Here is a 24,960-nt window from a genome sequence, read left to right on the forward strand (position 1 = left end):
CTTTGAGGAGGGCATCCTTGAAGATCAACCAGCTGTCCTGGGTCTCTTTACTCTTCAGGGCAGCCTCCCATGATCTACACATATTACTTGCCATCAAATCTCCCTGAATTTTAGAATGAGGAAAACCTCTATCTATTTCTCTGAATTAGTGGGTTTTTAAATTACCCGATTGAAGAGTCTAAGTTTCAATGGAAGCTGTAGCTACTGGGGGAAAGAGGGAGGTTGGACAGGAAAAAATCCCCAAATTCTTCCCCAAAATAAACACTTTCTCATTTAAGGTCTCTTTTTAAACAGGTATATGTTTAATTATATATATATATATATATGCTTCCATATACATAAATGAAAAAGATTTAAGACTAAATGGATAGAACATTCATATCAGGCTGACAAATAAGCTAGTGTATTTCTAGAAACTGAAGCACAACAACTTGTTTTTAATGAGTGCTACAAACTTTTAAATTTTATTTCTCAAATTCCATTCTATTCCAAATATTTGTCTGGTCTCCTAGCTGCTTATTAGCTGCATGTCAATAGCTGAAGTTTCTGTCAACAATATTTGGATTTCAGCTATAAAACAATGAAAATTCTTTTACACTAGCACACCTCACAAATTCTTCCAATTAGCTGCCTTTTGTCTTGATTTATTCCTATGGGATGAATACTTACAGTCCTGAACTTTATTTGTTGCTGCACCTATATAACCAGGATTATTTTCCAAAAGCATATTTATGTTTTCCTTTTATAAATCGCATCTAATCTATTTCCACTAGGCTGGTTTCCCTTATAATACTAAGTGATCAGTATCTTGAACACCATTTCATAATAAAACTTAATTTGCAATAATGAGAAGGAAAAATCATTATAGATATCTAAAGGCATTTTACTTGGATGGTAAAATAATGAAACTATCTATAAATGTCTTTCTCTTCAAAGTAAAGATCCAACATATAGCCTCTTCAAAAATAAAATATGAATACAATATATTTTAAAACTGAAATATGATTAAACTTTAAGCCACAGTCCAAAACAGTGCAAACAGAAGTAAAAGCAGTTTCACTTTTCTTTAATGCAAAGATCTGGAATCCTGAAAGTAAACACTTATAAGCTGGTAACAGAAAAGTCACTTTTTGTTTTTAGATTTCTTGGATCCTTTTTTTCACTCATAATAGATTTTGCAATGACACAAGAAATACAAAATAATATGTAAAATATCATTATGTGTAAATATAAACATACTGTGTGGCCCAGAGGCTGGTGCCAGCGGTGGAATTTTGGTTTTTTTCATCATGGGGCAGCTTACATGGCACCAGGCCTGCTGGAGACAGATGGGGTCCACCTGTCGCAAAGGGGGAAAAGGATTCTGGCCCAGGAGTTAGCAGGCCTCATTGTGAGAGCTTTAAACTAGATGCGAAGGGGGAAGGGGATAAAACCAGGCTTGCTAGGGATGAGCCTAGGGGTGGCATGCCTGTGTTGGAGAAGAGATCTATAGCCCAACTGAAATGCGTTTACACCAATGCACGTAGCATGGGCAATAAGTAGAAGGAGCTGGAAGCCATCGCGCGGCAGGAAAACTATGATGTGGTCGCCATCACAGAAACATGGTGGGATGACTCACACAACTGGAGTGCTGCAATGGATGGCTACAAGCTCTTTAGAAAGGACAGGCAAGGAAGAAGACGTGGAGGGGTAACCTTGTATGTTAGAGAGTGTTTTGACTGTCTAGAACTCAACGATGGTAACGACAAGGTTGAGTGCTTATGGGTAAAGATCAGGGGGAAGGCTAATAAGGCAGGTATCCTGGTGGGAGTCTGTTATAGACCACCCAACCAGGATGAGGAAACACACGAAGTATTCTACAAGCGGCTGGCTGAAGTCTCACAATCTCTAGCCCTTGTTCTACTGGGAGACTTCAACTTACCAGATATCTGCTGGAAATACAACACAGCAGAGAGAAAGCAGTCTCGGAGGTTCCTGGAGTGTGTGGGAGATAACTTCCTGACGCAGCTGGTAAGCAAGCCAACCAGGGGAGGTGCCCCGCTGGACCTGCTGTTTACGAACAGAGAAGGCCTGGTGGGTGATGTGGTGGTCAGAGGCTGTCTTGGGCTCAGCGACCATGACATGATAGAGTTTTCGATTCTTGGAGAAGTAAAGAAGGGGGTCAGCAAGACCACTACCCTGAACTTTAGAAGGGCAGACTTTCGATTGCTTAAGAGTCTGGTTAACAGAGTCCCTTGGGAGGCAGTCCTGCAGGGCAAAGGAGTCCAGGAAGGCTGGATGTTATTTAAGAAGGAAGTCTCAAAGGTGCAGGAGCAGGCCGCCCCATGTGCCAAAAGACAAGCAGACGGGGGAGAAGGCCAGCCTGGCTGAACAGAGAGCTTTGGCTAGAACTCAGGAAAAAAAGGAGAGCCTACCGCCTTTGGAAGAAGGGGCAGGCGACTCAGGGGGACTACAAGGATGTTGTGAGGATATGCAGGGAGAAGATTAGAAAGGTGAAGGCACAGCTGGAACTTAAACTGGTCACCGCCATTAAAGACAACAAAAAAAGCTTTTGTAAATATATCAGCGACAAAAGGAGGGCCAGGGAGAATCTCCCTTCTTTGTTGGATGCAGAAGGTAACTTCGCTACAAAGGATGAGGAGAAGGCTGAGGCACTTAATGCTTTCTTTACCTCGGTCTTTAATAGTCAAGCTAGTCATCCTCGGGTTTTTCAGGCCCCTGAGCTGGGAGATGGAGATAAGATGCAGAATGAAGCCCCAGTTGTTGAAGACGTGGCAGTCACCGACCTGCTCCTCCGCCTGGATGCGCACAAGTCCATGGGGCCAGATGGGATCCACCCGAGAATAATGAGGGAGCTGGCAGAGGAGCTTGCCAAGCCACTCTTCATCGTTTATCAGCAATCCTGGTCAACCAGGGAGGTCCCGGATGACTGGAAGCTAGCAAATGTGGCACCCCTTTACAAGAAGGGTCGGAAGGAGGATCCTGGGAAACTACAGGCCTGTCGGCCTGACCTCGGTGCCGGGGAAGGTCATGGAGCAGATCACGTTGGGTGCCATTACACAGCACGTGCGGGACAACTGGGGGATCGGGCTCAGCCAGCATGGGTTTATAAAAGGGAGGTCCTGCTTCACTAACCTGGTCTCCTTCTATGACAAGGTGACCCACTTAGTGGATGAGGGGAAGGCTGTGGATGTTATCTACTTGGACTTTAGTAAGGCTTTTGACACAGTCTCCCACAGCATTCTCCTGGAGAAGCTGGCTGCACACAGCTTGGATGGGTGCACTCTGCGCTGCGTTAAAAACTGGCTGAACGGCCAAGCCCAGAGAGTGGCGGTGAATGGAGTCAAATCCAGTTAGCGGCTGGTCACGAGTGGTGTTCCCCAGGGCTCAGTACTGGGGCCAGTCCTGTTCAATATCTTCACTGATGATCTGGATGAGGGGATCGAGTGCACCCTCAGTAAGTTTGCAGATGACACCAAGTTGAGTGGAAGTGTTGATCTGCTGGAGGGCAGGACAGGCTGGATCGATGGGCCGGGGCCAACTGTATGAGATTCAACAAGGCTAAGTGCCGGGTCCTGCACTTGGGTCACAACAACCCCATGCAATGCTACAGGCTGGGGGAGGAGTGGCTGGAGAGCTGCCTGGCAGAAAAGGACCTGGGGGTGTCGGTTGACAGCCGGCTGAACATGAGCCAGCAGTGTGCTCAGGTGGCCAAGAGGGCCAGTGGCATCCTGGCTTGTATCAGAAATAGCAAGGCGAGCGGGACCAGGGCAGTGATAGTGCCCCTGTACTCGGCACTGGTGAGGCTGCACCTCGAGTACTGTGTTCAGTTTTGGCCCCCGACTACAAGAAGGACATCGAGGTGCTGGAGCATGTCCAAAGAAGGGCAACGAAGCTGGTGAAGGGTCTAGGAACAAGTCTTATGAGGAGCGGCTGAGGGAGCTGGGGTTGTTTAGTCTGGAGGACGCTGAGGGGAGACCTTATTGCTCTCTACAACTACTTGAAAGGAGGTTGTAGCGAGGTGGGGGTCAGTCTCTTCTCCCTAGTAACAAGTGATAGGACGAGAGGAAATGGCCTCAAGCTGCGCCAGGGGAAGTTTAGGTTGGATATTAGGAAAAACTTCTTCATCAAAAGGGTAGTCAGGCACTGGACCAGGCTGCCCAGGGAAGTGGTTGAGTCCCCATGCCTGGAGGTATTTAAAAGAAGGGTAGACGTGGTGCTTGAGGATATGGTTTAGTGGTGGACTTGGCAGTGCCAAGTTAACAGTTGGACTCGATGATCTTAAGGCCTTGTCTTTTCCAACCTTAATGATTCTATGACTTGTTTCCTTCTAGTACATTGTATAGGCTTTACGCATCTAGCTAGCGTTTTCTGGCTTTAGTTATGGGTCCTTCTGAGGAGGGGACATCTGTTTATGGAATGATTATGAAAGAAGACAGGATTCACTGAAGGGAATTTTACAGCAAGCATGCCAGAAGCATTGTTTTACAGCAGAAAAAATTATACAAGAATGGGAGAAAAAGCTGTGGAAGCATTTTCTAGGCTACTTTATCGGACATTATTTTTGCTCTTAGATCACTGCATCAGATGGGCTGCATTGCAATACTGTGTTAAATATTGCCTTGTAGCATGCACAGTTGAACTATACTCCAAGAAATTTACACGTATATGATATTTGTGTAAATAGAAAATCGTAGCAATATCCATATTCGATTCAGAAAAGGACAGAGATACACATCAGGTGCAACTGATACAGGGTACAGATTTTGCTATTATATTTGTACACTGAGCTTGGATGGGACAGCAGAAGTGTTCACAAACTTGTAGGAGAAAAAAAGGGTAATAATGATCTTACGTTTCCCTCTGATAAGCTACACATTATGAGGTGCTTCAAAAGTAAGTGAGAGATTTGAAATGAAAATGAGCAGAACATGAGACTACACTCTTCAGAGAAAAACAGGAAAGTCCACTGGGTGGACGTTAGCTGCAAGCCCTGTATCTCAGGTCTCCAACAATAAACCATGACTAGCATGCATCCAGTGCCTCACAAAGTTACGATAAATGCCTAAAAGGGCTATGAGGCTGCTGGGTACTTCAGATACTATACTGAATATTTCTCAACATATAGCAACTATCATCTGTAACTGCACTGATTTAATGCCATTAGAATTGTGGTAGATGAAAGAAGGGGGGAATATTAATTTGAAAATTAATGATGAGACACAGAGAGATCTGGATAGACTAGAGAGCTGGGCAATCACCAACCATATGAAATTTAACAAGAACAAGTGCCAGATTCTCCACCTGGGACAGGGTAATCCTGGTTATATGTACCAAGTGGAGGACAAGATGCTGGAGAGCAGCCCCACAGAAAGACATCTGTTGAATGTGAGTCAACAGTGTGTCCTGGCAGCAAAAAGGGCCAACTGTGTCTTGGGGTGCATCAAGCACAGCACAGCTAGATCGAGGGAGGTGATTGTCCCACTCTAAACTGTACTGGAGCAGCCCCACCTCAAGTACTGTGTGCAGTTTTGGGTGCCTCAATATAAGAAGGACATCAAACTATTACAGTGTGTCCAGAGGAAAGCAATAAAGACAGTGAAAGGTCTCAAGGGCAAGACTTAGGAGGAGCAGCTGAAGGCACTTGGTTTGTTCAGCTTGGAGAAGGGAAGGCTGAGGGGTGACCGCATCATAGTCTACAACTTCCTCACTGGGGGGCAGCGGAGTGGGAGGTGCTGATCTCCTCTCTCTGGTGACCAGCAATAGGACGCGAGGAAATGGAATAAAGCTGTACCAAGGGAAGTGCAGATTGGACACTAGGAAAAAGTTCTTCACTGAGAGGGTGGTCGATCACTGGAACAGGCTCCCCAGGGAAGTGGTCATGTCACCAAGCCTGTCAGAGTTCAAGGAGCATCTGGATGACACTCTTAGTCATATGGTATAATTTTAGGTAGTCCTGCGAGGAGCAGGGATTTGGACTCAATGATCCTCATGAGTCCCTTCCAACTTGAGATATTCTATGATTCTACGATGTCTCTGTGTATGTATGCATATTGTAAAACTTAGAAGAAAATAACATCAGAAGGAACAGTACATGACACTGGAAAATAAATTAGTAAAAGATTCTCTTAGAAAAGAATTGCTTCTCTCCCTCATAAGGGATTATTAACATAACCTGAAAAGGACTTCACCTTCTTTATCAGAAGATAAAGGTCTTCTGCACACAAATACAAAAGTATTCTTCTAAAAAACAGAAGACTTTAGACATCTGTTTGTGCGACAAAGTACGACAGCCCCCTGCTAAAAAGAGAAAAAGAACCAAGAAGGAATTGAAAATAAAAACTGGTAAGGAAAGCAGAGCTAGAAAACCATTACCTAAACAGCAAGTCTTTGATAGCAAGTCTAAATTTCTGGAACATGGAAGAATCCCTTCGGTCTGAAATACTACAAATGTAAATGCAAAGTCTGCTAAATTCTGTGGTAGGTGTTTTGAATGAGACATACAGTACTCTGGATAGCTAATCCAGGAAAGTCTGCTCTAGATATTCTGACTAATATGACTGTTGTACACTCTTATAACATGAAGTAAAAAAAATATTGTCTACCTTTCTTCAGCACATCTCACCCTAGAATCTCAACAAGCTTTGTTAATATGAAACAATTGCATTTCATGATGTGCATGTATTGGGTAATAAAGGTTGTATTTCACCTACGGCTGGAATAGTCAGCTCTAGACTAAGGACTGGAAGGGAGCAAGACATCTGCTCCAGCTGAAATGCAGCTCAAACTGAAGCAGCAGACCAGGATACTGTGCCTTGTGAAAAATGCACTCTAGCAAATAAAAGCGCTTAGGATTGATGTCTTATCCAGTAGATATCTCTGTCTTTAGCACACTTCCTAATATCATTATGGATTACTGGATCAGAACCATTTGACTTTCAGAGACGATTGTTCTTTCCTTAGAGATTGTTCAAGCACAAGAAATAAAACTGCACTTTGTGGAAGGTGGTGATCAAGAAACTAAAAGGAGAAAACAAGCTTTCTCATTTCCTGGATTTCAGCTAAAGCCCATGAAAATGTAGGTAGGACTGAATGATGCAGCAGTTCAGGGTGAGGGAAGGCATGCGCAGGAGTGCGTTGTGTTATTGGAAGTATTATCTATGCCTGACAACACCCTAAAGCTCCAAAATGTCAACACACATCAAAAAAAAAAAAAAAAGAAAAAAATCACTTTTCCCCCATTGCTTTTGTCATTGGGGAATTTCTCCTTTTCATGAATTACACCAGCAATCTACTTCCAATGATATCCTAATCTTCCTCAAAGCTATTTCACTCCTTTCAGGAACATCACCAAAATATTCGGGTAACGGTGGCCGCATTCTAGTCTCGTCAATGAGCCTCAAAAGACGATGCTTCCTCACTCTGAGGAGAAGCCAATCTGGGTTAAGGACTGCAGATACACTTTTCCACAAGATTAGCTCACACAGCAACAAAAGTTTAATTTCTCATGTTTCTTAGGGTACAGAGAAGTGAAGTTCATGGAAGATAAGCAGACAAAAAAATTGGTTTAGGCTAACCCGAAACCTTACATTTTTCTTCATATACACAATTCATCTGACTTTGAAGAAATCAACATTAGCTTCAGTACTTTTACTTCCATTCTTCTAACACTGAGCCACAAGTTATTACAGCAACCCAATTTCCAGCTAGATCCACAAAATGTGATGGACTGTGCTTCTAAAATGAAAAATATATGAAGTGGTTGAGGTGGAAGACATAAAGGAATTTTTATTTTATGTTAACTAGTTTCTTCATTTTAAAGGCCTGTTTTGAGATTCCATTTAACTTCAAATATACAATAGAAATACAACTGGAAATATTCCTAAACAAATTTTCAGCACTTGGCCATCCACCTTCTTGATAATGCCTTTAAAATATAAATCATGGTACAACCAACATTACTTCCTCTAGGATAAAGGACTTCTTTTTTTCTTCAAGACATTATCTCACACAGCTCAGCAAGGTTTAATTTCTCTCAGTCATCTTTTTAAGTTAAATCACAAGTTTGTAAAATATGCCTTCCGATCAGTGCCGTAGATTACTCATATTATTAGAGTTAGTGCCGGAAACAAGATTCTTGGCACTCAAGTTATGACTTGTTTAGGAAATTGATATTGGCATTTTCTGCATCATTTGCTTTTTCTCCAGTGACTTACTTTCCTATCTTTGATTGTCCTAAAAAAATTTCAACCTTATGGGAGACTAAAACTAATTAAAAAAACCGGCAAATTTAACTTCAGGCAGAGAGTCTGAGCTTCCTCTTAGAATTAATGAATGTACTTATTGATCTGTTAAAATAATAAACTGAAAGTTGCAGTCTATCACAGAAAATAGTAAGGTGTTTGAGGTCAAACACTAATTTATCCTTTAAGGATGAGCATAAGGTTTCTTATAGGTTAACCTGGAATTTTTCCAAGACAGGATGGATAAGAATAAACATGAATTAGGTCCTATGAAATAAACAGGCAAACAAAAAGTCATATGAAAACTATTTTTTTTTTCTTTACACAGACAGAATCCCTGTAATACTGCAGAGATGAGGAAAAGTGTTCATTCTTTTCAGGGACATACTTTAAACTATCTAGTGACAGGTTTGGTTTTGGGTTGGTTTTTTTTCTGACCATGTTAGTTAACAGAGTTTATTTTAAGTCCTCTTCCCCAATCTTTCCTGACTGCTGTTGCTACTATCACACAAGTTGGGAAGAAAAGATCCACTTTAGATTTTCAATATCAAAGACAAAACAAATCAATTTTAATTTCTCAAGAGATGAAACTGCTGATGCAGAAGGTCATTAAATACTATCTGCTCTTCAGTGGCACTGGAGCCCAGAATAGAGGATCTTACAAAACAACAGTCACTGAGATTGAAAAGATGAAGACAAAGGAAGAGTTGCGGGGGGGGGGGCGGCACCATAGATGTTAACAAAAGACACATCATCTTTGTTTGTTAATCACATGTTAGCGAATACATCCATGAACAGACAGGTGCTACCCCAGTGATGCCAATTCTTCAATAATATAGGAATTTATGACCAAAAACTCCAAAGTAGAATTACTCTTTGCTGTCAGCTGTCCTCCACTATCATCACTTTGTACCTCGGCAAAATTTTAATTTTAAATTAAAAAAAAAAAACAAAACCAAACAACTGGTATTTTTACTTCAACCAATTCAGTCATCAGTTTCCCTCTGGTACCTTTTCCTATAAAATCTTTATAACAATAATTACCACAGAAACATATTCAAAATTATTAAAATTCACATAAGTTATTATATGAACTGGAAGCAAGGACAGACAAAACCACAGAAACAATGTTAAACAGAAGAGTATGGAATCTGAAATTGGCATCTGTGATTTAGGTCCAACATTGGACCACAATCTGAAAAGATGGCACATGGCAATTTACACATTAACTCTTTTTGGAATCCTCTGGAAAGCCTTATCAGCATAGCTGCCACTCCGACACTCTCCTTGGATTCTTCGTAACACCCTTGAACTTTTATTGTCCCGATCAAAACAACTTGCATGAATACATTACATATTCGTCTCAATTTGAAGTCAGAAAGACCTAAAAATATCAGTTTGGTTTACCTTCCCTTCGTTGTCCTTTATCTTTCTCTTCCTATTCTCCTTCCTTTTATCTTTTATTTGCCTTTTGTTTAGCAAGTGTCAGGTTTATCCAGACAAGACCATCTTTCACGACATTGCTCTGAGCCTGTGACCAATGAGGCAGTCAAGAGCATTGACCTAAACAGTTCGACATTAATTCAAGTTTGTCAGGTCACAAAACGTCTGATAAGACTGTGAGCTGAGGCCATGTTTCTCCAGCAGTAGCACTACTACAGTAAAAGTCTTAAAAAAGAGAGAGAGAGAGAGAAGATGGATTTTTTTTCTCTTTTATTGTTCTTTTCTTCTCCCTTTGCCTGCATTTGTCTTGTTTCCTCATAAAAGAAGTAGGCTTGACTTCAATAACACCTCCAGTCCTTCTCAAATAACTGTCTGTATTAACTCTCCCTCACCCAACCATCCCTACAAGGAATGGTTGTTACCATCTCAAAATATATCAATCAGCTGTTGTTACAAACTGTTATTCAATCTTTCCCTGTATCTTCAGAATTAACGTATCTGCAATCATGTACTAGCCTTGGGATTAAACTGGCCAAAAGCCTGTACACTTGAAACTGCAAACCATGCTTAGCTGGTTAGTGTTATAAGCAGGCTACTTGCAACTCTCTTCATCTGTAATTGTATTTGTACTCAGTGTTTATCCCTCCAAAACAATGCCGTTTCTCTAACGCAGCACTGTGTAAATTAATTTTCAACATCTACACACTTAAACCAAGTAACCTAGTTTATTTTCCTAAACTCACTATATTCCACAGCCTTAAAGTGGAAATGGATACACTGTTTTCTCCTAGTATCCACAGCCATCTTACATAAATGCTTTAGCTGGCTCATTAGTCATTACACACATTCGCTTCCAAAAAAGTGCATGGAAATTAGTGTGTAAATGCCTTGAAAGTGAATGAACTGATTCTCAGATGTGGAACTAATAATAAAAGAGTATTACCCACACTGCAGTTGTTAACACTGCTGTAATTAGGATTTTAACAATCAGAGTTACTATCTAAATTTCAATAGTCATCTTTTTACAGTTATGTTAATTAGGAGAACATTACAAGGTAAGCAGTACCATATGCTTTCAGTGAATAATTATTTTTTGAAGTTGTCTTGCTTTCAGTATATTACACTCAATGTTGAAAAGTAGCCTTTCTAAAACAGTTTGTATACTGTCAACCTTACATAATATTTTAAGCCTTTTAAAATGCAAAGAAGAATTTTCACGTCCAGTATTTAATCAGAGTATGTTTCTGAAAAGGCATCCTACAGGATTTCTTAGTTTTCTTGAATGAGTGGTATAGCAGAGTGGTACTTCCTGGCCTTCCATTTGACAATATATTCTTTAAAGAGAAAATTAAACTAACTGTACAAGTTCTGGAGGCCATCTTCTACATACAACATCCCTCTCTTGTAAAATGTAGAAACGTAGAATTAGGTGTGCCTTTTTGAAAGCTGTCTGTGAAAATATAGCCTGTCTAGATCCCTCTGAATGACAGCCCTGCCTTTGAGCATAACTGGTTCCTCCAATTTGGTTTCATCTGCAAACTCCGTGCGATTGGACTCACTGACCTCCCCCAGATTACTGCTATGGATGTTAAAGAGGACAGGTCCCAGGACAAGACATTGGCAGTACTCCACTTGGTACTTTTCCCAAACAGAATAGGATGAATTGGCCACTGTGATCTGAGCCTGGCCATACCCACCTATTTGTCCATCCATTCAGACACTTTAAATTTACTGTATTGTGATAGATAAAGTCATTTTGAATGGCAAAAAGAAAAATGTAAATCTGTCATCGAAGACAATTAGGAAACAACATTTCTCTTATTCTAACTACATACACGTATTTTGCATAAGAGTCACATGAAGATCAACTGTCATTCTGCAATATCAAAATCCATCAAATGACAGCGTCTTCCATCATCAATGGTTTGGTATAGTGGAAACAGAATCCCTGGAATACAATGCTTTAGCGTAAGTGACTCCCATTTTGGAAATAAATGTCTCGGCTTCACCTCAACGTTTATTTCCTATGAATGCCAAGGTGATGTCAAGACATTCATCTAGCAGTGGAAGGACATTATCCCATTGCAATGTTCTATTCTGACATTATCTCTTAAGTCATCCAAATCCTATTATCAACATCCATGATCTAATTTCCAGAATTATTGCACCAACAGCTTAAAGATATGCTTCCATGAATATAACATTGTGACTTCTAAATAGCACATGGGAAGATTCTGAAATGAGAAAAAAAAAGTTATGTTTTCTGCATTGTTTTGGAAAAAAAGACATGCTGAAGTGCAAAGCTTCATCTTGCAAGATGGGAACTAAGTACATGGTGATGAATCCTAGAAGATACTCACAAGATGGAGCCTTTTAGAGAACGTGTTACCTTGAAAATGAATGCTTTCCTATTTCATGGCCTTCTGTCCTTACCCAGTGTCAAATGCGTGAGGAAAAATGGGTTACACTTACTTTTTAATGTTTGATTCAAGTAAGGGCCAACATCAGTTTTTTGACCAGTTTGGTAAGTTTGCTTTTATGACGGCTGATAATTGTGCTTACTTGAAGTTCATAAACACTAAACAGGTATTTTAGTGCTGCAGAGTTATTTCAACTCAGAAAGCCATTCTGTGAACTCATAATGGTGCTCCCATCTGCAGAAATATGAGCAACAATACAAGTCTTTTGTAGCAGCAAGCATTTCACTGAGTACTTTCCTCTGATATAAAATACAACTAAGCGCAGAACGTTGAAAGTATGCCCAGTGTGTACAATAACATTACCCATCATCTGCAAAAAAGGCCACTGACCTTCTCTTTCATACCTGTCACTTTCAGATTGTGAGAACTTGGCCTAAACATTCTTCTAACCCCATCTATTCAGACTGCCTCCAGGTTCAGGCTCAAATTGATAAAATTGAAGGAAAAAGAAAATCTTTATTCCACCAGATACTGCAAGAAAGATATGATACATCTCCTTTGGGGAAGCGTGTCAATTCTGTTACAGGGTTTATTATCAAATAGTAATAGAAATAGTTAAAAGTGAATGGTTTTCTTCACACAAAGGAGATAGCAACATGTATCTAAGTAGAAAACAATCTAAATGTGCACTGCCTTTTTTTTTTTCCTCATCACAGAAGATGTACAGATTGATTTATTAATGAAGAACTTGAAAAGAGCAAACAAATTAGGATCACAACTAAGATACTAGTAAAATGAAGACATCACTGTCTACATCTATTTGAAGGCATAAAAATCAAATACTGACAGGATACAATGAATAACATCTTTATCTCCTAATGTTTTGATCCTCAAAGCATTTTTCGTGTTCTTTTTTGCATTACAAAATCTACTTTTCCATGTCTAGTATAATGGAAGTGTAGAATAGGTGTCTCCTCTCTTTAGGCTTAGCTGAAAACCTCTCAAACCCTCTTTGAGCCTTTTTCTCTGTTTGGTCCTGCCTTATGATTGAAGCATCCTCAGTTGAAAAATGTGGTTGTTAAAGCATTCTATCACAGAACTACATCCCCAGTGATATTATCATCATTAAGGTTTAACTAACATTCAGAGGCAGTTTGTACATAACTGGAATTTCAGCTTCAAGATGCTTCCAGTCATTTCTTTTCAAATAATTTCATAAATTTGGAATACAGTCAACTTGGAATTAATTTCCAATTAAAAATAAAATAATAATGTGAATTTCATGTTCACAAAAGATGGGAAAAAACAGAAAACAAGAAAAACATAATAAACCCATGAAATGTGCTGCCATTGAAAACAATATCAAGATTTCCACCTGACATAAAAATATTTTAAACATATGCATTCCAGCATGTCTGGTGGAAATATCTTCAGTTCTGCAGAGTCTGCTTTAAAGTTAGTATAAAAATTGGAACCATTCCTAGGGATGTGAGTTCTTCAGCGGAACATGCCAAAGTGTATGCAAAAAAAAAGTTCATATCCTTCTTTCTGCATTTGGCACAGGGAGGGGAGTACTCAAAAACTATAGCTTGGCAAAAATAAGAAAACTGCATCCAAAGTTTTGATGTTGTCAAAAAGGAAAAAAAAATCCTAAAAGCAAAGAGACGTGCATAAAATGTCAACATCAAACTGATTTTCCAAGTGCTACAAGACAAGCAAGCTGGACAGAAGAGGCCACATGTTTTGCTCCATGGATTGACATATGCAGCACCTATGCCACTCGAAAATCATTAAAAAGATACTGACATTTTAAAAACGGCTCTTCTGCATAAACATCCTTCTATAAGCTTTTTACAACTGTTATAAACTATTTATTATTTTCCTAAGATTTCTAGTGAGTTTATACATAAGCTCAACACTTACAGTACTAATATTCATTTCAACATTGTTTACCAATACTCGACACACAAGTAAGACTATACTTGAAGAGATCTACAAGAGATACTATAAAGAATTTTAAAAACATCCCCACTGATATGTTATGTTTGCAAGTGTCTCCATCCATACGGATAGACAAAATTCTGTTCTTTTGTACTGCAGAAGTACGTACTTAGTTTTTGCATATTTTACCCCATATATTAACAGAATATACTTTACTAGTTATTTTGGGAACATTCAGCCACAACTACTGTAAATTCATAGCATGAAGTGCATGCATTAATGCATATCTTAAGGAACAGATAACACATTTTTAAAAGGAATACAAACATTCAAGCTTATATAGCTTTGTTTTTTCAGTTTTAATTCTGACCTGTAACTAACTTTTAGAATTTAAAACAGTAAGACTAAGATGCAGGAAGATGCAATAAATACTACTTGGGACGACAGGATGCTTTCGCCTTAGGCATCTTTCACATCACCTTGAACAAGTTAGACTATGCGGCAAAATATTCTAAGAGATCATTAAGGACTATGTCAGCATCATGCTACATTTCACGGAAATGCAGCCACCTCTGAGATAAACACAAACATCTATTTAACAGTACATGCTCTCCAAAGTAGTTAAAAGAAGTTTCCAAAATTGCAGTGACATGATAGGCAAACTGAGCTTAATTGGCTTACCATCCACATCCTTGCAAAATTCAGCACTGATAAAGTGCAGCAGAAGTCTGGATTTTGTGTTCATATGACAGGTTCCTTTGACAGCAAAAACTAACAAAGTAATGAGGTTCTGTTGTGGTTTCATCATAAAACACACGGACACAAACATTTCTGAAACTAGAAAGGACTGAAACCCACTGATTACATACCACTGTCAGTATGTTCAGATTCAGTTATACCCAGTAAGGGAATGATAATATTATCAGTGAATGTATAGTTTTCCTTGTGAAACTTTTCCCCATTCAAAACAGAACGCATCTACAAATGTCTATATCAGATACTTGAAGCATGTACAGGGTACACATAAATGTAGAGGTACGTGGAGAAATATTAGGGTTGGAAATAAGTACTTTATGATCCCCCATATTGTTTATTCCTTACCATAAAACCAAGCAAAAACCCCAAAGGTGGCATACGTAACCACACTCCCCTCTGCAACACTGGGAAAGAGCAAGCATCCAGCTCACAGCATACCACCGTGTTAAGAATTTATATAAAATTTTATTAGTAATTCAATGAATGCAAAAGTGTTCCAAAGATGATTCGTAAATGTTTCCTCCTAATTTTAAAACACTGCATGGCAGCACTATGAATTATACAGGTAATTTTGTACTATAGCTCAAGGAGAATAGACAATATGTTTGTATAATTCTGTTCAGATCAATAAGGCTTGAATAATAACTAAACCCATAAAGACATAAAGAGCCTTCAGGGAATCTATTTCTACTATTAAGAAAGTGCTTTTGCACCTAATTTAAACATACAATAGACAAACCACTACATTTCTGGGATTCTTGTTAATTGCCTTGTTATAGATTCTACATTTGTAACAGCTCTCGCAAGTACAAAATTAAGCATCAGTTATGCATTCTTTGGAAAATAACCTAAAGTGTTTGCCTAAGATATATAATTTGCCCATACACATTTATTTTCTTCTTAATGAAGTATTTTCTGAAGTACTATAGGAGCACCTTAATTTTCATGTCCAACATTTACTGTCTGTGTGATTAATAATAAAGCATTAAAATCAATAAGATTAAAAATGTATAGATAAATAATACCTCTTACACTGTCTCCTGATAGTAGCACTGTACTTTTAGCAGAGAATTATATTGAAAGGAGTAGGTTACAAATAAAATAATTAAAATTAACCATCTCAATTGTTCAGTTATTTATTTGTCGCGGTTTAACCCCAGCCGGCAACTAAGCACCACACAGCTGCTCATTCAGTCCCCCCCGGTGGGATGGCGGAGAGAATCAGAAGAGTAAAAGTGAGAAAACTCATGGGTTGAGATAAAGACAGCTTAACAGGTAAAGCAAAAGCTGCACACACAAGCAAAGCAAAACAAGGAATTCATTCACTGCTTCCCATCGGCAGGTAGGTGTTCAGCCATCTCCAGGAAAGCAGGGCTCCATCACACGTAAACATTACTTGGGAAGACAAACACCGTCACTCTGAGTGTCCTCCCTTTCCTTTTTCTTCCCCCAGCTCTATATGCTGTGCATGACATCATATGGTATGGAATAACCCTTTGGCCAGTTGGGGTCAGCTGTCCCAGCTGTGTCCCCTCCCAGCTTCTTGTGCACCCCCAGCCTCCTCGCTGGTGGGGTGGGGTGAGAGGCAGAAAAGGCCTTGACTCTGTGTAAGCGCTGCTCAGTAGTAACTACATCATCCCTGTATTATCAACACTGTTTCCAGCACAAACCCAAAACATAGCCCCATACTAGCTACTATGAAGAAAATTAACTCTATGCCAGACTACACCAGCACAGTATTCCATTAGGACTCCATAAAACACACATGTACAGCAGAATTAAACCTAAAACTCCATTCTGCGTTAGCCTTCCTATTTCTCAAGGTGATTTTTTTCTTAAAGTACTGCCAGGGTTAATTTAAAGAACAGGATGCAGAGAAAGATACCCACCACCTAAATGAAAAAAGCATTTACTGCCTCACCTGTTGGGCTCAAATTCTCCACAGCTCCAGAGACTACAATGATGATTATAGTTTATTGCATATTATTAAAAGAAAAGCCAATAAGTGTTTTAAAAACTTGGCAATTTGCTGTATTTTGTTGTTTTTCTTTCTCCCTCTTCATGAAGATTCCACTTGTTATTTATCCCCACCTCAAATTATGTATTTGCTTATATCAATCTAAATATGTTACACCAATCTAAATATCTGTTTTCCTTTTACTTCCATGTATCGAGTTTTACCTCACACTTCACTCAGTCACTTCTTCAGTACAGAAAATTTGCTATAGTTTTTTGCTGCTTCTGAACAGTTCCTCCCTCCCATTCTTCTCTCATTCAACTATTCTGTCCACTCTGACACCCAGCTAACGACAGAGAAGCAAAGCAGATCACCTGCTACCCAAAGTAAAGCATCTGTCCTTTTTTTGGCTATTATTCACTGTATAAGCTAGATGCTGCGCTGCTTGCACATACTAAGGTTTCTTAGAGGAAGCTTTCAGCTTCATTTTTAATATGCATCCCTCTAAGTACTGGTAAAGCTCGCTAAATCTCTCTAATTGCTAACTGACAAAATGCAGATATTTTCTTCCTATTTTCCTTCACCAGCCTTACTGCTGCTGTGACTGGGGGAGAAGGAAGCTTGCTATTGGTGTTTGGGTTCTTCTCCAAGTCCTCCTCCAGCACATCTCACAAGCTCCAACACAGATGGGATTTTTCCAGGTAACAGCAGAGCGAAGCCAAGGTGATTTCTGCCAGGTTAATTCATGCTGACAAAAGTTTCTAAAGCACACTTTGTTGATTTTAACCAGAGAAAACTTATGCCGCAGGCAAATCGAAGCATTACTTAGGGGAGCTTGCTTAGCCCATGCCAGAGTTAAGGGATATCAGGTTCCCAGTTGTAAAAGAAGGGGTGAGTCTGTGTAAAGGGATGGCGAGTGTTTGTGGATACAGCATCTCTCAGGCAACAGACACTAACTACCCTTTCCTCTGCAGTAGCCCAACAACATGCCCGACCCTCCCGTGTTCCTGTTCCTGACACTTGGCTCCTTCTATTTTCTTGGAAGGAATCTCACTCCTCATCAGAAAGGTTGCAAAATTCAATTTTGAGAAATTTTTGAAGCATTCTGGGATGGCTCTAACTTCAGCCACACTAGATCTTAAAAAAATCAATGAGCTACTCTGGTACTGACATTCTGCAGACTCTAAAGGGAAACATTGCACTGGATACGCTCGATTTATCATGTAAATTCTTCTGTTCAACACCATGGACTACAAAATTCCTAGTGTTCAAAAAAAACCTATAAGCAGTTGTCAGATGATTCAGAGTATGTAGCAGAGCATGTTTTTTATATTTATCCTGCATAAGCCTCAACACAAATAGCAGGCCATCACATTTCAGCAAAAATATCTCTGTGAAAACAAGATTGAAACAAATAGTCAAAAGGAATGTCAAAGTGCAGAGTAGCAAGAGCTTGCTCTTCTAAAGTTATCAGTTTTCATTACTGAAGTACAGTGATGAGAAATACATAAGACAAAATGTCAGATGTAGTCATGTAAACCAAGAACTGCAAGCTATATGTCTGGAAATGTAAGGTGGCCAACCACAGTAACAAACGCTGCAGTTAGCAACAGAGAAAAGTCTTAGACTGCAGACTTAAATACGAAATTTCTGTCTACTTCCTTCATTTTAATAGACATCAAATGCTGGTATTTACTCACACTTATCACTGCAGGTGGTTATGGGTACCGAGAAAAAAAAAAACAACACACATTCAAACATTCAGGCTATGAAATATATTTGCCTGAAACTTGGTTAAGCGTTGAACAAAGAATGCTAAAGCTTGTTTTACGCATACACATTTGCCAGCTTTGAATTTGGTTGGTGAAGGAAAACACGACCCAGGTCACAGTCCAACAATGTTACTGATCAAGTTCTTCACAAACAAACATTTGCAGCATCCCGTGAAGCCAACACATACATTCACTATAAGCACAAGATTTATCACAGAGCACTGCAGGATACCTTCTCATTTAGCGCAAGGTAATTATTTCAACATTAATATTGTTACATATTATTTGCATCACAAGAGCACCAAAATCAAGGCCATGTGAAACTACAAAGATAATTTCTCTAGGTAGGTGTAAAAGCCAAAAATTCCAGCATTCATAACAGGCTTCTGGTTCAACATCCCAGTATGAGAATGCCAGTCACTTAACACCCGACATAGCTGAATCTATGCTTCTGTTGTTGCCTAAATCAACGTACTAAATGGGCTGCAAATTACACTAAAAATTTTATGACCATTTTAAACAGTTCTTCCTCCTCCTCCAATTAAAGATGAAAGCATTTAAAATCCACCACACAGTGGTGGATTAAGTATGTTCCTTAAAGTGTGTTCATCCATAACCTAGGGCTGGCAAAATGAAGAAAAGCTTGCAGAAAGCACAAAGTTGTAACACATTTTGCTTTGAAGCCATTCAAAAGTTCAGATCTAGTACTTCATCCATTTTAATAACAGCTTTAGGAAACTGAAGCAAAAGTAAGTAGAAAAAAAACCTCTGTGAAACTTTTAAAATTAAACTTTCTCATAACCTACAAAACATTACTGTGATACAGCTGTGTTGTTTTTTTCCAAGAACCACTTCCTTCCCCCATTTTCAACAATCTAAACAAACATAAAAATAAGGATTATTTTTCAAAAAAAAACAAAAACAAAAACTGACACACATGAAATTACTGAGAAAAAAAAAAAGAAAAAATACATTCTCCTCACTTTCAGCCTTTGATTCTCTTCGTACTTAACAGATTACTACTGATTACTTTCTCATCTTCTAAGGAGAACAGCCTTCTCTTGTCCTTAAAATGACCATGTAATAATTAAGTTCAGTTAAAGCTCCCTGAAACACAATGGTAGTTTTTCTCACACATTCTTAATATTGCTAAGATAATGTAGTAGGTCTGATTTTTCTCCTGCATTTTAATAGGGAAACAATCTAGTAAGACAGCAAATTAAAAGACAGGTTCAGGAGAAATGCCGAGGACAAAATCCATCCTGAGCTTTACTTTCACACAGCTCGGGGTCTTCAGCTGAAGGCTCCCCACACAGAGGCATGGCCTCACAGCAGCTGACCTGCTTCTCGCCCCCCAGCCTGACCTCCCCAGCGTACTCACAGCCTAGCTGAACAGGAGCATCTGCCAGCACAAGCATTAAGCATAAAACACTCAGCTCTGGGTCAGTGCAAGGTGCCTCAGTGGCCGGAGAGGCCTTGCTTCCCACCAGCAAATGGAGCTGGCAGGCTCCCAGGGTGCTGGGGGTAGCCAGCACTCACCCCGCGCTCAGAGTCCTGGGGCTGCTCCTCCCCACTCCCCCAAGTCTCCTACTACACCCCTCCACATTAGGAAGAAAAGTCTAGAAAATACAGGAGGACTCACCTGCACTCAATGTGGTGCACTGAAACACAGGTTCAAGCCATGCTGAGGGCAGCTACGCCATTGTGAGGACGAGGAGACTCCCTGCACCAGCACACCTGGCCTCCTTAGAGCCCAAGCCTCCCACACTGAAGGAGGAGGGGCCCTGCTCTGTTGGAAATACCCAGCTGACACTGTCTTATTTGCACCTGGTACTGCTGAGTCCAGCACCTCCAGAACAGGTTTTGTGGCACATTTCCAATGAAAACATGTATGAACACCAGAACACTTAATAGCAGTCAGTCCCAGAAGACAGGTGAGATGAAGTATTAAGAAAGCCTTACTTTATAGTCAATTTAATTAGCATAAATGCTCTGTTTGCTTCATTTGCTACACTAACACTTCACAGCAGAGCCACCAGTGATGGTTCTTCAGGTAACAGAGATAAACTTTGTTGTCATTTCCAAGTGGGCAGGGGGTTAAATATTTTTTTTTTTCCAAATTAATAGGAACTAAGAATTCAGCATGCACATTTTGCAGTATCTATTATGTTTAATAGCATGAAACGGGAGGCTACAACTGTCCTACAAGAAGTTAAACTCGTCTAGGCTGTGCACAATGTAACCAATACAGTATGTGCCCCAATTTCTTCAGCTCTACCAGCACCATGCTGATGCTGAAGGCCAATCCCCACAACCAGCTTCTGAAAAGATCACAGGTGCTGAGTTGGGAATGTAAGTTAAAGACTCTTCAACTGACTTATATTTCTGCTCGAATGAACCAAGGGTCCCATTAGCTTGGGAAGTAAATTGGAACTGAGGACATGCATTGAGCCCACTGGAAACAAAGCTGTGAATTTCAACCTATTTTGCTACATGGAGGGCAATATAGTTTGTAAATGTTGAGGTTCTCCAACTCTTAAGTTGAAAAGAATTTATAGATGGCTACAAATACTTAACAGCTACCTGGAAGGACTAAATTCATTTCTTACTCCTCAAATATCTACGTGTTGCATATCTTTGGTTTACTCTGAAAAGAGCCAAGTATACTGTACTGCTTCCAGAAGGGACATACACAGGAATTTTTGTTTTGTTTTGTTTTGTTTTGTTTTTAATTAAGAACTGCAGTGAACAAGTGTTAATGATTTTATTCAGGCTTCTTGAAAAAGAAGCCTGAATATTCTAAATATTCTTCATATTTTCAATATTTTTAACTTCTTACCACTCAGTGAAATTTGTTGGGTGAGAGGGAAAACACAAGGTGATCTCAGCTGGAATGCATTTTACATCGTCACAGCAATACTTTGCCAAATGCAACTGAAACAGGTGAGCAGTTGGGCACTTTTAAGGGGGGTTGGATGGGTGGCTGGCTAAGGCAGTGTTATTGCTATATAAATGATCATAAAGGTGTAGATGTAATTCTTGTTTCATTTATTCTTCCAGGGTGCTTGCCCTTTTGCACACAGACTAAATGCTATTTTGTTACTGGTGCTTTTGGCACAGAACACATTGTGCAGTGCTTCCACAATGAATTTCTCACAGTATTCACCAGCTTGAGTTCTTCAATACAGTTATAATCGCGTCTGCAAACAGACTGAAGGGATCCTCAAATATGTATGTGAGCTTATCTGTAGGCAATAAAGGTGTGTTTGTAGGAAAGAATCTTTAGTGGTTAAAACAATAGATAAAGGTTTGTTCACACAGGCACACCCCCTCCTTATTGTGGTAGTCTGAATGCAGCCAAGAGAAAATCAGGAAAGATGATGCTCTCTCAATTTTTTTTCCCTATCCCTAAAAAATACACATTCTCGCTATACAAATCTGTTGGTTTTATACAGAGAGCAATTTTATACAGATATAATGTCTATCTCTCACCACAGCTCTACCTTTCATGATATTTTAAAGAAACATGGATAAATTTTTACCTTTGCATTCATTGTGTACAATGGCTAAATGAATTTTTCTTCACTTTGTATTCAAGCTGAGACCTCTAAAATATACATGGTGTCCTTCAGATGACAAGTAAAACAGTATAGAAAGGCAGCTGTTTTCAACGGCTTGCCTATAGAGCAGACAGGTCTGGCACGTATGAAGGAACCTACCTCGGTCTCTAATGGAGTTTAATTTCCTTTTGCCTACTGCTAACCCAGTTTCACAGAAATTATTTATCCCACACTCAGAAATGTTCTATTGAGGAAGAAACATGCCTTCTGGACGTATGCTAAGATCTGAAAACACCGGAATGCCTCTTATTTACAGATGTTCCGTCCTCACAATTCCTTATACAGAGACTAGATAGTTCTCCCCTTTTTGCTTTTGCAACTGCCTTAATTCAGACATGGAATAGCTGATAAGACTGAATAGTTGATAAGACTATGTTAGCAAGCTCTTTAAAATTCAGTGATCAGAGATGTTAGGTGTTCAGAGTTCTAGGCAAGTTGAAAAGCTTTCCTCCTAGAAATGTTTGCTGACCTGTTTTTGGCTGGGATAGAGTTAATTTTCTTCCTAGTAGCTGGTATAGTGCTGTGGTTTGGATTTAGTATGAGAATAATGTTGATAACACACTGATGTTTTAGTTGTTGCTAAGTAGTGTTTAGACCAAGTCAAGGACTTTTTCAGCTTCCCATGCTCTGCCAGGTGCACAAGAAGCTGGGAGGGGGCACAGCCAGGACAGCTGACCCAGACCGGCCAAAGGTATAGGCCATACCATATGGCGTCATGCTCAGTATAGAAACTGGGGGAGTTGGCTGGGGGGCAGCAATTGCTGCTTGGGGATGGGCAGGGCATCAGTCAGTGGGTGGTGAGCAATTACATTGTGCATCACTTGTTTTGTATGTTCTTTTATCATTATTATTATTATTATTTTCTCTTCCTTTTCTGTCTTATTAAATTCTCTTTATCTCAACCCATGGATTTTAATTTTTTTTTTTCCTGATTCTCTCCCCCATCCCACCGGGGTGGAAGGGTGAGTGAGCAGCTGTGTGGTGCTTAGTTGCCGACTGGGCTTAAACCATAACAGTGACTTAGCTGTTTATATGCACAAAAAAAACCCCAACAAAACAAACAAAACCAAAAAACTTCAAAACCCCCAGCCACCAGAGTTAAAGGTCAGTGAGACTGATTCTTAAAAGGAACACAAAAAACTGCAGGCACATCAGTAACTAACTCCCTGGCACACACTTTCAAATACAAGAGCGCTCAAGCAGAACTTGAAATGTTGGAGTTTAACCTTGCCATCTAACATTAAAAGTTAAACAATTCTTTGTTGACAATCATTATTTCCCTGTGTTCTAGAAGATACAGAATGCTCCAATTCTTAGTTGGAATAAATAACTGCTCCTACTCTTTCTATATTTCTCTGGACTCTTGGCAGCATTACAGTAGCTTAGCATTATGAGACACTGTGATCCCCTTCACGTAGAAGGCCTTGAGCTTTGATTCTCTGAAGCACATTTGCATTCGGGGATAAGCCAGAGTGTGGCTGTGGCAGGGTTTACAATCTGACAGGAACCTCCAGTCTAGGAAATTGCCAGTATGATTTGACAGAAATTAATCAATCTTGAGCTGTTAACACAGTACTTTTGTGACTAGATCTCTCTCAGTCCAACACTGAATCAGGTTTGTATCCCTACCTTGGTCTAACAAATATGAGCTTACGCACACTCCCAATGGAAGTGGAAAAGCTAAGAGGAGAAAATATTGATTTTATTTTAACCCTTGCTCCAACTCATATAGTGAGGAATAATGCTGTGCTGAACACATGCCCCAAACTTTGCCTTTCTACATTCTATCTGTCTAAATTAATATACTAGGAACTGTGTGGCAGCTACACAGTATAGATCAGACCACACAAATACATTTCATTTGTTTAGGATCTTTCACAATTCTTTGCTTAAGGACTATCTCCCTTCTCCTATGTTTTGTAGAGGAAAGAAAACACAAGGTATCATGGGGTACTACGTGAAACAGGATTCTGCCGTATCTAGCTAAAGATTCCTGCCTTTCCATGCTCTTACAACTCAAAATAAACATTGTCATTTTTTTAAATCAGTTTAAGGTACCAAACTCATACCTTTTAACTGCCAAAGAGATGGAAGAAAAAACATGCTTCAAATATGTTTCCAAAAGAGATATTAGAGCTGCTACAAGGTCACTTCAAAAGCTCCAGCTAACCTTTCGTAGCATTAGCTAAATTTGGATTCACTCTTATGACTTGATATAAGAACTTTCAGTTTGATGCCTTTCCAACACAGTGTTGATAGAAACATCATTATAAAGACAAAAGGCTGAAATTTTCCAAGCTATACAGGAACGTGGACTGAATTTTTTAAAAGCTGCTGTCCCTCAGGATCAAAATTCTTTCTGGAAGTCAACAGGAGTTGTAATGCATTTAGACACCTCTGGCTAGCTTACTATTCATTCAAATTAAAATTAGTGAAATTTCATTTAAACCCATAAGACACCGTGATTTTCAGCCTAAAATATGACTAAGATGGCTTTTATTTTTTTTCTGACATGAAGTTTCTCAATTTTGCTGTGGTCAGTTTACAAATTGTGCCAAGAAACATAACCTAAGATGGCACAAACACTAAAAACCTTCAGTATTCTCTTTATATTGAGTAGGTTATTTGACGGTTTTTATTATTCATTAAGTGCAATACATATTTCATAGTATTATTTCTATTACAAAGTTTCAGGAAATGAGAGCAGATAACTTTCTTTTTATGACACTAATATGCATTTCAGTTTTGCCTGTTGGCACACAATTAATTCAAACAAGGCTACTGGAAGATACAAATAATAATCAAAAC

General features: G+C 39.4%; 1 protein-coding gene across 3 annotated transcripts in view; it reads right to left on the reverse strand.

Moving 5' to 3' along the window:
- The window catches only part of CLSTN2 (calsyntenin 2), a 394,596-nt gene that overhangs the window by 177,194 nt on the left and 192,442 nt on the right, over nucleotides 1–24,960 (reverse strand). Inside the window, exon 1 of one of the 3 annotated variants that reach the window (XM_087739558.1) lies at nucleotides 20,175–20,289. The exons of the other annotated variants lie outside the window; for them this stretch is intronic. The gene's annotated coding sequence lies outside the window, so the exon portion shown is untranslated. Of the gene's footprint in view, nucleotides 1–20,174; nucleotides 20,290–24,960 lie in introns of those variants that run through there. 3 annotated transcript variants of the gene reach the window in all.

The sequence above is a fragment of the Nipponia nippon genome, unplaced genomic scaffold, assembly GCF_047370975.1.
Source record: "Nipponia nippon isolate SJK-2023a ecotype South Korea unplaced genomic scaffold, ASM4737097v1 scaffold_7, whole genome shotgun sequence".
NCBI classification, from domain to species: domain Eukaryota; kingdom Metazoa; phylum Chordata; class Aves; order Pelecaniformes; family Threskiornithidae; genus Nipponia; species Nipponia nippon.